The sequence below is a fragment of the Pinus tabuliformis genome, chromosome 9 (assembly GCF_031772625.1).
Source record: "Pinus tabuliformis cultivar Carrire ecotype Pingquan chromosome 9, CPIR1, whole genome shotgun sequence".
Lineage (NCBI taxonomy): Eukaryota > Viridiplantae > Streptophyta > Pinopsida > Pinales > Pinaceae > Pinus > Pinus tabuliformis.
In genome coordinates this window covers 577,845,129-577,860,120 of record NC_142307.1, presented here as the reverse complement: position 1 = coordinate 577,860,120, position 14,992 = coordinate 577,845,129, and the positions used below count along the sequence as shown (strand labels likewise).

The following is a 14,992-nucleotide window of genomic DNA, read 5'->3' as shown; positions in this document are numbered from 1 at the left end:
ATATTGTTCCCAGAGAAAACCTTCATGATCTTTCTTAGGATTGATCATGCTTAAGTGTCTTTGACAGAGAAAACCAGTATTTGTCATGCGGGAAGGGCCAGCTGAAATAATAGCCCGAGACGAAGTCAATTTGGAATGACGTGCTGAAGGACCTGCAAGAAAATTGGCAACATAGATGTGTGACAAAAACCCACTTAGGTAGAGATGAAAACAATGTAGTAGAAAAATCGTCGTCATTATTATCATCAAATAGTTGTGTCTCCACACGAAGAGTATCATCTCAGATCTAGAGATCACTGGAAGGAGAAGCATAATGAGGTTACACATCTGGAAGAATATCGATGGTGCAACTAGAAGATTAAGATCCAACTAGCTTTCATCTAGCTGGTTTAGAGTTTGTTTGAGAGTTATTTTCACCAGATTTTGAGGAAATTGCTATTTTTGACTGTTTTCCTATTATTTAGTAGCCAGAGTTCGAAGGTTCTTATGTCAGAGCTAAGCACATATTATTGGTCCTTGCAAGCTCAGAATACTGATGAGCTTATTTTGGGTGACATGAAAGCATTTTCATGGCACTGCTATTTTTAGCAGTTAGATTTCTGGGCTTGCATACCAATTCTGAGAATATATTTGGGTTCCTTCCAGAAAAGCGAGTCTGATGAGACTGTTTTCATTGACATGCGAAATGCTGCTATTTTTAGCAGTGCCTATTTTTAGATGTGCTATATTTGGCAGCAATCTCAAAGTAATTCCCTTCATTTTCCATCATCCATATTTTTTAGGAATTAGATTGCTATTTTTGACATGGCTATATTTAGCAGTTCTATTTGTAGAAGGTACAAGGTCTAATTGCACTACAGTGTGCATTAATGAAGTGCATATCAAGATCGTGATTCTGTTCGGAATTGGGCAAGTGGATGTGCTGTCTGTTACCGCTCAAACTAGCAGGGGGCCTAAAAGTGACTCTTAAAGGGACAACTGCTAGATCAAGGGCAAGAATGGAGACTTAGCCCACCGTCACCTCAGCTAAGACTCCCTACTCTTTACGGACTTTCACCGATAGGAGGAGACCCAATTTATGGAAAGTCACTTGTGAAGGATGAATCAACAAATGGATGTGAAGTGACCTTAATGATCCTTTTCCTAGAAGGAGGTTAAGAATGAAGCTTGCTTGCTCTTCAAGCAATGTACTAAGCTTTTTAGGAGAAGAGGGTGAGGATTCAAGGGTTAGGTTTAAGGAATATGCCTTGTAAAGGAGTTTCCCAATCCCTAAAATCCTTATTGAACTTGGTGTCCCAAGTGGTTCTTGAAAAATTATTTTTTCAAAGGTATGGGACCATGCGAGACCAAGTCGATTAAGGAGAGGGAGTTTAGCAACCAATGATGATCTTAACCCAGACAAGGAAGGGAAAAGGATCAAAATAAAAATTTTCATTTAGAGGTGTCAAATTGATCCTATGAGGTACTAGCTTAGGGAACAGCAAGGAAAAGTTTGATCTCAGAGGTAGGGCTTGGGGTATCTCACAATCCAACTGTCGGAATTTCTTCAAATTTGGGGAAGACCTTGAGGACACACTAGCGTAGTAGAGGCTAGGAGATTGAACTTTTTCTATGGCTACATTGTCGGGAAAGTGATGCCTTAGGTGGCCTAGCGTGGCTAGACCTAGAAAAGATGGGAAAAAGGTGAAGAAAAAGGTTTTAAGGTGATCACCTTATGGTGGATCAGTGCCTAATTCCTTTTGGGGATATGGAGTCTGGGGGAATTATGAAGAAGGATCTCGTTTCTAGCTCAAGGAGGCTCTAAGGGCAACTTCGTCCATTGTTTGGGCAAAAAAGAAAGTGACCTTATAGCGTTATACTTCGCTTGCAAATGAAGATGGCTTATCAAGATAATTTCGATCGTTAGGACAATTCGTTCAACAAACATGGCCCATACATAGAGATATGCTATATAGAAACATAGTTCCATAATGAAGTAGTAAATGCATGCAACAATTAACCCTAAAATAGCGAAAATCCCATGATCAATGTATGTGACAAAGTAAAAGAAAATAGCATCAATATCGTACTTACATGTAAGAGAATATATCCAACCATTAATACATTTGCCAATAAAGAAGCTTGAAGATAAGAAAATCCAATCCAAACATCAAAATTCATCCATGCTCCAATTCGTCCTCCAAGAAAGAAGAGCGAAATTCTCAAGAGAGAGAATGATCCAATCCAAGTGATGCTACAAAATGAATTCATGTCTCTCCTATTTATACACTCATTAGGAGTTTGAATTACCTAATTTGAGCCTATATTAGCCCACCAACTAAGATAATGTGCAAATAACTATCTATTGGTGACAAGCCCCACCAAACTAGCTCATAAACAAAATAATAAGCCTCCCAGGAGGTCAATTAATTAGTAATGCATGTCGCTGGGCTCTCTCAGGGGCCTAATGAAGTCCATAAGTGCCAAAATGATGAGTTGGACTTCCAAAAGTAAGAGGGCAAGGGGTTGGCCCCTTGTTCTCCACAGAATAAACATGTGGTTCTCCCAATGGCTGCGAGGGCACACAAGTGACCTCATGGGTCTCCAAGTAAGTCGAAGATGCCTGTAGACTATCTGTAAGGGCTCAGATGATGGTGTAGGTGATGCCACATCAACATACAAGTCCTGAGTCATCTGCCAAGTGCATGGTACAACTATGGGGCTAGCTAGGCAAAGGTGAACCAGGTGCATCTTCCTTGTCCAGTGGGTGAATCTCAAGCAATCTCTAAACATTTTTGGGGATCCATGAAGTGCTGTCTATTGCTGTGGAGGCCTATGGTTCTCAACACACACCCTACATGTGTCAATGTTGCCCTCTGGAGGGTTAGAATCTCGTATAGGCAGACCAAACCCAAGATGGAGACCACCTGCAATCCTGCATAAGATCTAATGCGTCCCCTAGCCTTCCAGTACAAGAATTCATCAAGAAAATCAAGTAAAAGAGCTTACAAACCATGGACAACAGGTGGGAACTTCACAATGGCTTGCCCTTCCATAATGGTCTTTGGTGTGTGCTAATGTCTCCAAGCTCCCAATGGGGTTAACCAAGTATCTTATTAAGTGGTTTCTACTTCCAAAGCGGATAATATGTGCAAGGTGCATCCTTCAGAAGGTGGTGGCATGTGGTAGATGGATGAATGGAGTAGGGAATGGAAAGGGGCTACCCTGGGCCACATGCTGGGGTATAAGGGTAGCTAGTAAAGGGGAATCCCACACTTGGGTATATAATGTATAGGAGGGAGAAATCGTGGTACATGAGATGCCCCAGCCTTGAATTTTCAACCCTTCTTTATATGTCTTTTGCCTTTTATGATTTTTCTTTAATTAATTGCTTGGGGCTTAAGGGGTAAGAGCATGATGTGTGAGATATAACAGTGGATACCCCCTTTTAAGTTACGACGATTCATTGCCCACCAGGGGTTGGATCAATCATGGGTTCCTATATGATGAAGGAGGCTAATAGAGCCTGTAGGAACTAGGGTGATGGCCATGATGATGGGGTAGAGCTCATGTATACGCTTTTTCCCACGTGCTAAATGTGTTTGTCTCGACCATCTTTTGCATTTTGTGGTACATTTCCTATTGAATGTGGCCAATTATACTTTTACTTTTCTTTTCAGCTGCATCAACCTCCGGGGCATCATTCCAAGCTTGACCCAAGGTGTGGCCAAGGGGAGGGGGAAGGCTAACCCTATGTGGACTCAATGGAGAAATGAGGACCCAGGTGGAAGAAATGATGAATGGGATTATAATGAGTGGAAAGGGGGCAATATATGTGGACGAGGGAGTGGGACCACGCAACCAAAATCAGGGTTTCCCATGAAGTACCATCCCTAAAGCCAAATGGTTAGTAAAAGAGATCCCATGGGACTAGAATCCAAGGTTAACTTCCAAAAGGGGCCTAGGAGACAAGAGCACAGAGCTAGCCTATTATTTCTGCCGAATCCCCCTATTACTCCATGCCTAGAAGTATCCATGGTAAGAAAACTATAATACTCAATTACCAAATGACAAGGCATACTTTTAGGTTTGGGAGACCCACCTTCAAACATAAGATCATGGAAAATGGGTGAGGGGCCACATGGATGGCTCAGGTGGCAGAGAAATGGCACAATGAGCTAGTTGGTGGCTGGCTACCGGCTGAGAACCATTTTGGAGAAAATTTTTCTCCTAGGGATATCACCCACAAAATGGGGGGTAACATCTGGCTCCAACTGAGACGTGATCTCTCGAAAAAGTGGATGAAGCTACTCGAACACATTCATTCTGTGGGGCAGACTGAGAACAGATTAGCTTGGAGAGGGTGACACAGTTCCAAAGAGGGTGACGCAGTTCCAGAGGAGTGCTTGGAACAACTTTTGCTATCCAACACAAGGAACAGTCAGAGTCACTGTGGGGTTGTTCATCCGGCTGCTGATTTGCTGGAATATCTGTCTCCGGAGAGAGGTTCTACTGCCAAGGAAATTCTCTGAAGGGTGAGCCATTTCTGGCACCCTAGTTGTATTCAGAATCTGCTTAATAATAAAACCCTCTATATGCTGCACTGGTTTTCCCGCATTGGGTTTTTCCGGGGATGATTGTCCAAAAATAACGGTGTCCATTGTGTTATTGTTTTTGTTTACTTCAGTGTACGATTTTTATATCTATGAAGGCTGCATTTGTGTTTACTTCGATATTTATGAAATTAAATAACTTGTTAATGTAAAGAACAAGTAGGAGATAGTAAACCAGGAATTGCAGTAGGGATTTCTGATGTGTTAGATTCAGGAATTTTCACAATTCCTAGCCAAAGAAACCTTAAGGTCTTTTATGAGACCTTCCACCTCCACAGGCTTGGAGTTAAAACCACATACCTTCTTATATGGCCAAATGATGCTGAGACCCAATTGCTTCATAACTTTTAAAGGAATGATACTCACAGAAGCCCTTGAGTCTAACATACAATTGTGTGAGAAGAGGTCATTGATAGCCAAAGTGAGCATAAACAGTTCACATCCACGGTTACAGTTAGGAATATGAATGTTTTGCAATTCTTCGGGTAACTCTTCTTCTTGGATTCATAGGGACTCCTTGATTTGTTGTTCTTGCTCGGGAAGTTTTGCAAATTCTTTCAAAGGAACAATTATAGTTATTTTTCCTACGACAACCCTTATGTCAATGTTCGGTCTTCATAAATATGAAATGTACTTTTGATTCTTGTATTTGGTAAAAGAAAGAAAAAATGATTATTATTATTATTGAGCTTGGGTTTCTTGCCCAAGAAATTTGTTTTATAGGTCAAGCACTAATTGAAAGTGCTTCTAGGATTATCCTAGGTCAAGAAGTCAATTAGGGACATTGTCATAATATGAAGACCCCATCAGGCATCTTGTAAATTTTAAAAATAATTATTTTTGTATTTTACTTAGCCTTCCAAGACCAAGTCAACCTAGAACCTGGAAATATGTACCCTTGGAAGATCTATATATAGAAGACAGTTCGACCTCATTTGGACACATTTATTCCTCATTCTCTCATGCGAAGGAATAGGTAGAAAAGGGCAAGCAAAGAAGGTAGAAGAAGGAGAAGAAGTGTTTTGGGTTTCTCTCCCTCTCTTTTTCTCTGCAGTTTTTCGCTATGGTTTTTGCTGTCGGGCTAGGGTTCCGTTGTGGAGGTTTGAATTGATGGAAAAGAGCCTAAGTTGCACGAAACGAGGAAATGGGTACGAGTTTCCGAAACGGGCACGGGTACGAAACGTAACCCCTTAAAATTTTGGAAACGGGGAAACGCAATATATATATAATAGGACATTTAAGAAATATGTGCAATCATAAAGCATATATGATACATTCTAATTTATTACATTATGATTAAATTGTCAATTGTCAATGCATAAACTATAAGGCTCTAAATTTACATCACATTTACTCATGAATGATCTCATAATGAAAATAGAAATATCCAAAATCAGCGATGAGAAATTTCTAATTTCTTGTCTTGTGCTTGATTGGGAGTCTCCTCCTACATAGTCGAATGACCTTAGTGCTCTTGATTAAATACAAGTTCCATACCCTAGTACCCTACATGCTCTTGATTATTGGGAGTCTCCCCTGCATAGAGGGCTTGGTTCTTTTGATTAAATACAAGTTCCATACCTTAGTACATGACAAAATCCAATGGAAACATTGCAATCCCCCCAATCCTGAAATCTTGAAAAACAGATAAGTCTGCTGGATTTTGAGCGAGATCTAAAATTCTACTTTCTCCATATGAAATCCAATGAGGGCAAAACCACTCTCAAACATCCTGAGTCATTTTATGGTAATGTTAAAAATTTAAGTAAAATGATGAAAATGAAAAATAAAGGAGAATGCCACTTCTACTTCAAGAATTTAACATTACCATGAACTGCATATCAACACTAGGGCCATAGGCTTCAACATTAGGCTGCCCCACTCAAAAAAATCCTCTTTTTTATAACTTGAGAGGCATCTACAAGCATTTAGAAGATATTTTAGTCGCCCAATAAAAAATTAGAAGCGAAAAATAAAAAAAATACAAGAAAAAGTCAAGTTAGAAGAGGACACTTCGCTGTATGGCCTGGAAACTCGTTTCTGGCCGTACTGGCCACGTTTCCTCCTTGAGAAACAGGCCAATACGGCTGGAAACGAGTTTCCAGGCCGTACAGTACGAGTTGCCTTGTTTCGGTCTCATTTCTGGCTGGAAATGGACCCTTCTCGAACATTTCCTACAACTTAGAAAAGCGCTGAAGGAACAACCAACAAAGTCTCCTTCTAGATCCAAAAGACAAATAAGGCCAAGCGAAGCGACTGGAGGCAAAGAAGAAGCAGTTCTAGCCCACATGTGCAAAGTATAAGCTGCTGCCGGGGGGCCAAAGTTGCGGATCTACAGTTATGGACAAAAAGCTGTGGCTGGAGGTCGAAGTAGTGTTGCCGGAAGAGATTCTGCTGGGTTTGGAAAGCAATGAAGCAAGCACATTCTTGAGAAGTTGATCTTGGTCTTGGAAGGGCTTCAGTATTGGTCAAGGGTCTTGGTATTCGTCAATAAAGAATCTATAAGAAGAGATTGAAGGGTTTTCCTCTCAAGAGGAGAGGTTTTACCCTGGCTTGGAGCCTACATCTTGTGTACTTGTGTCTCGTTGATCTTCTTGTTTTGGTAGCTGTTTGATGATTGAAGAACACACTATAATAGTATGAAGAAGAGGATAATCATAATAAGTAAAAAGACATCACAAGCAATTATCATAGTTAGAAGAATCATTAATGTCATCTTGCCTTAGATTCTTCAACATGGTATTAGAGCTATGGTTCGCACAAGGCATGAAGAAGGTCAACTCTATTATGAAGAAGCTTGAAGAAAAATGTTCATCATTAGCAAGTCTCATCAAGCAAAGTTTCAACATAGTATGGAATAGTCTCTTCTCTTCCAAAGATCCCAAATCTTTAAAGAATGAAGGATTGTTCTTAGCCCTCACTAGAACATTTCAAGATGAAAATATATGGGTGATAGATAGTGGAGCTTCAAGACAAATGACTGGATATCACAAGCAATTCAAAACCCTATCCAAAGGGAAGTCCTCATACTCTGTGGAGCTTGGTGACAACAAGAGATATCTGGTAAAAGGCATTAGATGTACAACAATTGTGCTGGAAGGAGGAGGAAACATTCATTTAAACAACATTATATATGTTCCAGGTGTTGAAATTTCTGAATCTAACACATAAAAAATTCTTCCTGCATTATCTGGTTTATTTCACCTACTTGTTTATTTCTTAACAAGTTATTTAACCATATAAATATTGAAAATAAACACAAATGCAGTCTCAACTCATTTACAGACCATCAACTGAAATAATAGACAAACACACAAGGGACACCGTTATTTTTGGATAATCGTCCTCGAAAAAACCCAATGTGGGAAAACCGGTGCAACAGTTTTGAGGGTTTTATTATTAAGCAGCTTTCTTGAGTACAACTAGGGTGCCAAACTGGCTCACCCAACATAGATTTCTACACAACAGTAATACCTCTTCTTGGAGACAGATATTCAACAAGTTTGTCCCACAAAAATCCTTCCGGCGCTTCTTCTCAGCTCTGCTAGCCACAACGCCACTCTTGATCCATCTGCGTCAACCTTCTGCCTCTCTGCGTCACCCACGTAGGCCCCTCAGCCTCTGCGCAATCTCTAGCTGCCTCTGCGTGGCTCCTGTTGCCTCTGCGTAGCTTTGATTGCCTCTGTGTAGCCTCTCCAGGCTCAGCGCAAACCCTTAGGTACTATCTTTGCCTCTCTGCTATGTACTCACTGCCCCTCACTGCAACTCAGATCACTTGTTCGAATTTTCTCAGCAAACCCCGCTCCAGAAAATCAAACTGACTGATCAATCTTGGTGTATCCCCAACTGACCCTCAAGCCTCCTCTTATACTTTTCCTGTTCACTCTTCAACGACCGAGATTAAGTCTAATCAATGACTAAGATTAGATTTGGCTTGATCCATGTCATTTAGAACATTCTCACCCAGCTTTGTATTAATAGCCATTAATATTTTAATTTTCCTGAGTTTAGACTTAGGAACCCCATTAAAAATATTAATTATTTTAATATCTCTCCAATTGGGTGGAATTTCCCCAAACCATTTCTGGGTCTTGGAGATCTTATGTGCCTTAGCCTCTCCACCAATTTTCATGGCTAGAGCACATCCGATGCTACCACAAATCAACACTAGCTTTGTGCAAAAATCTTATTTTTGTTTCATCATTAGAAGAAAAAGGAGATAGAGTTGCTTTTATAGATGGTAAAGAAGTGGTTTGGGCTAAAGATTCTAGCATTGAAAAAGCTAGAACCATTGGAGTTCGTGAAGGAAGACACTATAGACTCTCATCTCCTCTAAATCAAGCACTTGTCCACATTGAGATAAGTCTGTGTGAACTTTGGCATAGAAGATTGGGCCATTTTCATTACAAGATCTTGCCAACTCTAAACTCCATTGTAAATGGGATACCAAATCTCAAAGAAGACCATGAAGGAGTCTGCAAAGGCTATGCTATGGGAAAGAATGCAAAGAAACCCTTTGCAAATAGTACATCTAGAGCTCAAGAGATTCTAGGTCTCATCCACTCTGATGTATGTGGTCCCATGTCTAAATCACTTGAAGGCATCTATATTATGTTACTTTCATTGATGATCATTCAAAGAACACTTGGGTTTATTTACTTAAATCCAAGGACGAATTATTCATAAAATTTCAAGAATTCAAGGCAACGGTAGAAAATCTTACAAAAAGGAAGATAAAGATTCTAAGGTCAGACAATGAAGGAGAGTATACTTCCAAAGAACTCATTGCTTTCTGTAAGGAGGTTGGGATTAAGAGGGAGCTTATAGTTCCATACAATCCCAAGTAGAATGGAGTAGCTGAATGAAAGAATAGAGCTATAGAAGAAAGTGTCAAGGCTATGCTCCATGATCAAGATCTACCGAAATTCCTATGGGGAGAAGCAATGAAGATTGTAGTATACATTCAAAATAGAAGTCCTCACAGGTCACTTGGCAATATAACTCCAGAAGAAGTCTTCACTAGGAAGAAACCAAATATTGATCATCTCCGGATATTTGGGTGTCCTGTATATATTCACATTCCCAAGGACAAAAGAAAGAAGCTAGATCCCGCAAGCAAGAAAGGAATATTTGTTGGATATAGAAACTCTTCCAAGGCTTATAGGATCTACATAAAGGAAGGACATCAAATAGAAGTAAGCAGAGATGTAATTTTTGATGAGAGAATTGCCTTCAAGAAATCTAAAGATCTCCCATCCGATTCTGATGAGGAGGATCTTTCTATGTTTGAGGAAGAAACTAACAAGGAAGAAGAAGTATCTCATCATGAAGAAGAAGGTCCCAATGAACCAATCTCTCTCCCTGAAAGAAGAAAGAGACCTAATTGGTTAACTTCTACACTTCAAGATGCAGAAGGTCACACCCTAAGAGGAAGATTCAGGGAGAGCAAGAAATCGAAAAGATACTCAAGATATGCAACATACATGTCAATGCTCATTGAAAATGAACCTTCCACTTTTGAAGAAGCAGACAAACACCAAGAATGGAAGAATGCAGTGAATGAGGAATGCCAATCTATTATGAAGAATGGAGTCTGGGAAGTTGTCCCAAGACTAGAAAACAAATCAGTGGTAACCTCTAAGTGGTTGTATAAGATCAAGCATGCTGCAGATGGAAGCATAGATAAATTCAAGGCTAGATTCGTGGCTCGAGGCTTCTCTTAGGAAGAAGGCATTGACTATGAAGAGACCTTTGCTCCCACAACAAGGTATACCACGATCCGATCTCTGATATCTCTGGCAGCATCAATGGGATGGAAGGTACATCAAATGGATGTCAAAACAACATTCTTGAATGGTACCATAGATGAAGAAGTCTACATAGAGAAACCATTGGGATTCGAGGTAAAGAATAGAGAAACTCATGTTTCCAGATTGAAGAAGGCACTGTATGGCCTCAAGAAAGCTCCTAGGGCATGGTATGATAGAATGGATGCATACTTGCAAAGGTTGGGTTTCAGGAAAAGCACGACAGATCCCAATCTATACATCAAATTAGAGAATGATGAGCCTGTCATCATCCTTCTATATGTAGATGATCTTCTATTAACTGGTAATGAAGAAAGAATTCAAGAATGTAAGAAAATGTTGGCAGCCGAATTCGATATGAAGGATCTCGGACTTATGCATTATTATTTGGGGTTGGAAGTTTGGTAGGAACCGAATGAAATCTTCTTGGGACAAGGAAAGTATGTGATCGAGCTATTGAAAAGGTTTGATATGCTGGAATTCAAACCCATGACAATTCCGATGATCACAAACTTGAAAATGTTAACGAATTTTGAATCCAGTCCAGAGGATCCTACTAAGTACAGACAACTGATTGGCTCTCTGATGTATCTAGTGAATACTTGACCAAACATTTGTTTTGTAGTAAATGTTCTCAGTCAATTTCAAATGGAGCCGAGACATGATCATTGGATAGCTGCCAAGCATACACTGAGATATCTGCAGGAAATCGTCCATTATTGCCTGAAGTATGAAAAAGGAAAAGATGTTCATCTTGAAGGATTTACTGATTCCGGCTAGGGAGGTAGTGAGGAGGATGGAAGAAGCACTACAGGAGGACGTTTTAGCTTGGGATCCTCCATGGTCTCTTGGATGAGTAGAAAGAAAGAGACAATGGCTTTGAGTAGTGCTGAGGCTGAGTACATTATAGCCTGTGAAGTTAGCAGGGAAGCGGTCTGGTTAAGGAAGATGTTATTTGATCTGTTTGCAGGACCATTGGATCCTACCATAATACATTGTGATAACATCAGCTGTATTAGATTGTCTGAGGACCCGATATTTCATGGAAAGACAAACCACATAAACAAGAAGTACCACTACATTCGAAAGTTGGTACAAGATGGTGTACTAAAGCTGGAGTATATCCCCACCGATGATCAAATCGCTGATATTTTGACAAAATCTCTTCCCAATAAGAAGCTTGTGTATTTTAGAAACAAGCTTGGATTGGTTGACATATCTTCCCTAGTTGAGAGGGAGAGATAGACACATCATTCTTGTCTTCATTTTGGAAGAAAGAATGGAGGATTGAGTAATCATTTGGCATTCGATACTCTTTGAGGATGTGGTAGGACATCCAAGATAAGAGTAGGCAAGAGGACCAATATTCTTTGAGGGCTGGGGACCCAAGATAAGAATAGTCCTAGAAGGTCATACTCGGTGAACACCCGGGTGGGTATGTACCTTGAGAGACAATGATGAAGGTGTCTATAATCATTGAGCTCACCAACATTGTGGTCTGATCTATTGAGAGATAGAGCTGTTAGTCAAGGCCTTGCTATGTGACAATGTTGGTTATAATGATGCTATACAGATGGATTACTAGTCCGACTCTTCTTATGAGATCTCTTCAGTATTGAGAATAGCCATGCACCATTTATGAATACCTCCCTAGTTACGAGGGAGTGTTGCAGGAAGTGTAACTAGGTTCGGTCTTCATAAATATGAAACGTACTTTTGATTCTTGTATTTTGTAAAAGAAAGAAAAATCATTATTATCTATTGAGCTTGGGTTTCTTGCCCAAGAAATTTATTTTATAGGTCAAGCACTAATTGAAAGTGCTTTTAGGATTTTCCTAGGTCAAGAAGTCAATTAGGGACATTGCCATAATATGAAGATCCTATCAGACATCTTGTAAATTGTAAATAGAATTATTTTTGTCTTTTACTGAGCCGTCCAAGACCAAGTCGGCATGTCAAGTCGGCCTAGAAGCTGGAAATTCGTACCCCTAGAAGACCTATATATAGAAGACAATTTGACTTCATTTGGACACATTCATTCCTCACTCTCTCATGTGAAGGAAGAAGCAGAAACGAGTAAGCGAAGAAGGTAGAAGAAGGAGAAGAAGTGTTTTGGGTTTCTCTCTCTCTTTCTCTCCACATGTGCGAAGAAGAAGGCCAAAATTCTGCAGTTTTTCACTAGGGTTTCTGCTTCCGAGCTAGGGTTTCGTTGTGGAGGTTTGATCTAATGGAAAAGAGCTGAAGGAAGGGCCAACAAAGTCTCCTTCTAGATCCAAAAGACAAATAAGGCCAAGCGAAGTAGCTTGGGGCAAAGAAGAAGCAGTTCTAGCCCACAAGTGCGAAGTAGAAGCTGCTGCTGGGGGGCTGAAGTTCCAGATCTGCAGTTAGGGCCAAAAGGCTGTGGCTAGAGGTCGAAGTAGTGTTGTCGAAAGAGAGTTTGTTGGGTTTGGAAAGTAGTGAAGCAAACACATTCTTGAGAAGCTGATCTTGGTCTTGGAAGGGCTTCAGTATTGGTCAAGGGTCTTGGTATTCGTCAATAAAGAATCTATAAGAAGAGATTGAAGGGTTTTCCTTTTAAGAAGAGAGGTTTTTCCCTGGCTTGGAGCCTACATATTGTGTACTTGTGTCTTGTTGATCTTCTTGTTTTGGTAGCTGTTTGATGATTGAAGAACACACTATAATAATACGAAGAAGAAGATAATCATAATAAGTAAAAAGACATCACAAGCAGTTATGATAGTTAGAAGAATCATTAATGCCATCTTGCCTTAGATTCTTCAACAAAGTTTAGCCTCTTTTCCTTTTTCTTTCTTCTTGATGTTTTCCTTCGTCGGAGGATCCTTTTTTGGATTGGCTTTGGTTGGGAGATCCTTCTTGGGAGGAATTTCAAGGAGAGACTCCTTGGGAGGGGCTTGCTTGGGCAATGGGTCTTCTTTAGATGTTTCCTTAGAGGTTGTAGGGTCTTTGTTATTTTCCTTTCGTGAATATTGGACCCCTTTGAACCTTCCCCTACTATCAGAATTAAGAATGGATTCTTCCTTTTCTTCCTTAAGGGTGACCTCACTAATGGGAGGGTGTGTATATGATCCTCCTAGCAAGATGTTGAAGATGTCAGATTCGACAAGGTTAGCTTGTTCATCAACTTCTTCACCCTCACTCTCTCCCTCTTCACTTTCCTCATCCTTAGAAGATGAATCTGGCTCAACAACATTAGTTGGAGGCAAAGTGTTTGGGAATTGAGACAAGCTTGACCTATATTCTTTACTTTGCTTTCTGGGAAAGCGTTTTCCTTTTGGAATATAACTAGATTTTTGAGCCCTTTCCAAGGCAGTGATTTTATTCATGATAACCCTGTCACGTGCATTGGCTTCCTTAGTGAACTTCTCCATTTTCTTGAGGATGGCAAGGAGGGTTTCTTTGTGTTGATCTTTGGACTTCTCCTTCTTGATCTCAGATTTGGCTCTAGGGTGGTCAGTGACATCTACCTTCAAGATTCGTAGGTTTTCCTCAACTTCCATTGCTATCTCTTTGGCTTCAGCCAACGTGGAAGGCTTCTTGTCCCTTAATACATAGGTTAAGTGGCCACCCACAGCTTTTATGAATTTATCAAGAATATTAGCTTCAGATGGTTTCAAATGATCAGGTATATCCTTGACTACCCTATCAAATTTTTGAATGAATTCCCGTACGTCTTCCCTTCCCTTGGTTATTTGATAGAATTTTTCAATGTTAAAGGTTCCTTGGGCATTGCATGACCACCTCTTCATGAATAGGTCTTCAAAGTCATCAGAGTCTTCTATGCATGCTGGGGGAAGGCTAAGGTACCATTCTCTTGCTTGTCCTTCAAGCAATAGAGCGAAAAGCATCATGAGCCTATCTTCATCAAAGATCATCCTAGGGGACATTTGCCAATAAAATTCCTCAATAAAGCCATGGGTAGTCCAAGTAGCATCCCCTTTGAACTTGGGTAACCATCGGTTATATTTCTCAGGTAATGGTTTGGGATCATCACTCAATTTCAAAGGGGCAAAGACACTAACCAAGTGTCTTTCACTTTTGGTCATCTTGGGTTGATCTTGTTTTGGGTCAGTGTTAGAACTAGATGGCATCTTTGGGGATGGATCACTGACTTTCTCAAATTCAGGGAGAAGGGTGGTTCCAACAAGTGATGGAGTTCGTTCTCCCCTTTTTGCAGCAGCCCTAGTTAAAGGAGGAATGTTGTTGCCTTCAAGTAAACTAAGGGTTTGGACAATGAGTGGAGTCACCAGAGGAATGCTTTGTAGATGTCGTTAATGAATCAATTCCTCAATGAATCACTAGGGAGGTAGACCTTCTTCCTCCCTGGCAATGATGCCAAAATGTTACCGATCAAACTAGCAAGGGGCCTAAAAGGGACAATTGCTAGATCATGGGCAACAATGGAGACTTAGCCCATTGTCACCTCAACTAAGACTCCCTACTCTTTACGGACTTCCACTGATTGGAGGAGACCCGGTATATGGTGAAGGATGAATCAACAAATGGATGTGAAGTGACCTTAATGATCCGTTTCCTAGAAGGAGGTTAAGAATGGAGCTTGCTTGCTCTTCAAGC

At 40.4% G+C, this 14,992-nt stretch overlaps 1 protein-coding gene across 1 annotated transcript in view; it reads left to right on the top strand.

Moving 5' to 3' along the window:
• LOC149149869 (denosine deaminases acting on tRNA) overlaps nt 1–14,992 on the top strand; it is a 193,254-nt gene that overhangs the window by 156,359 nt on the left and 21,903 nt on the right. The gene's annotated exons all lie outside the window — the stretch shown is intronic.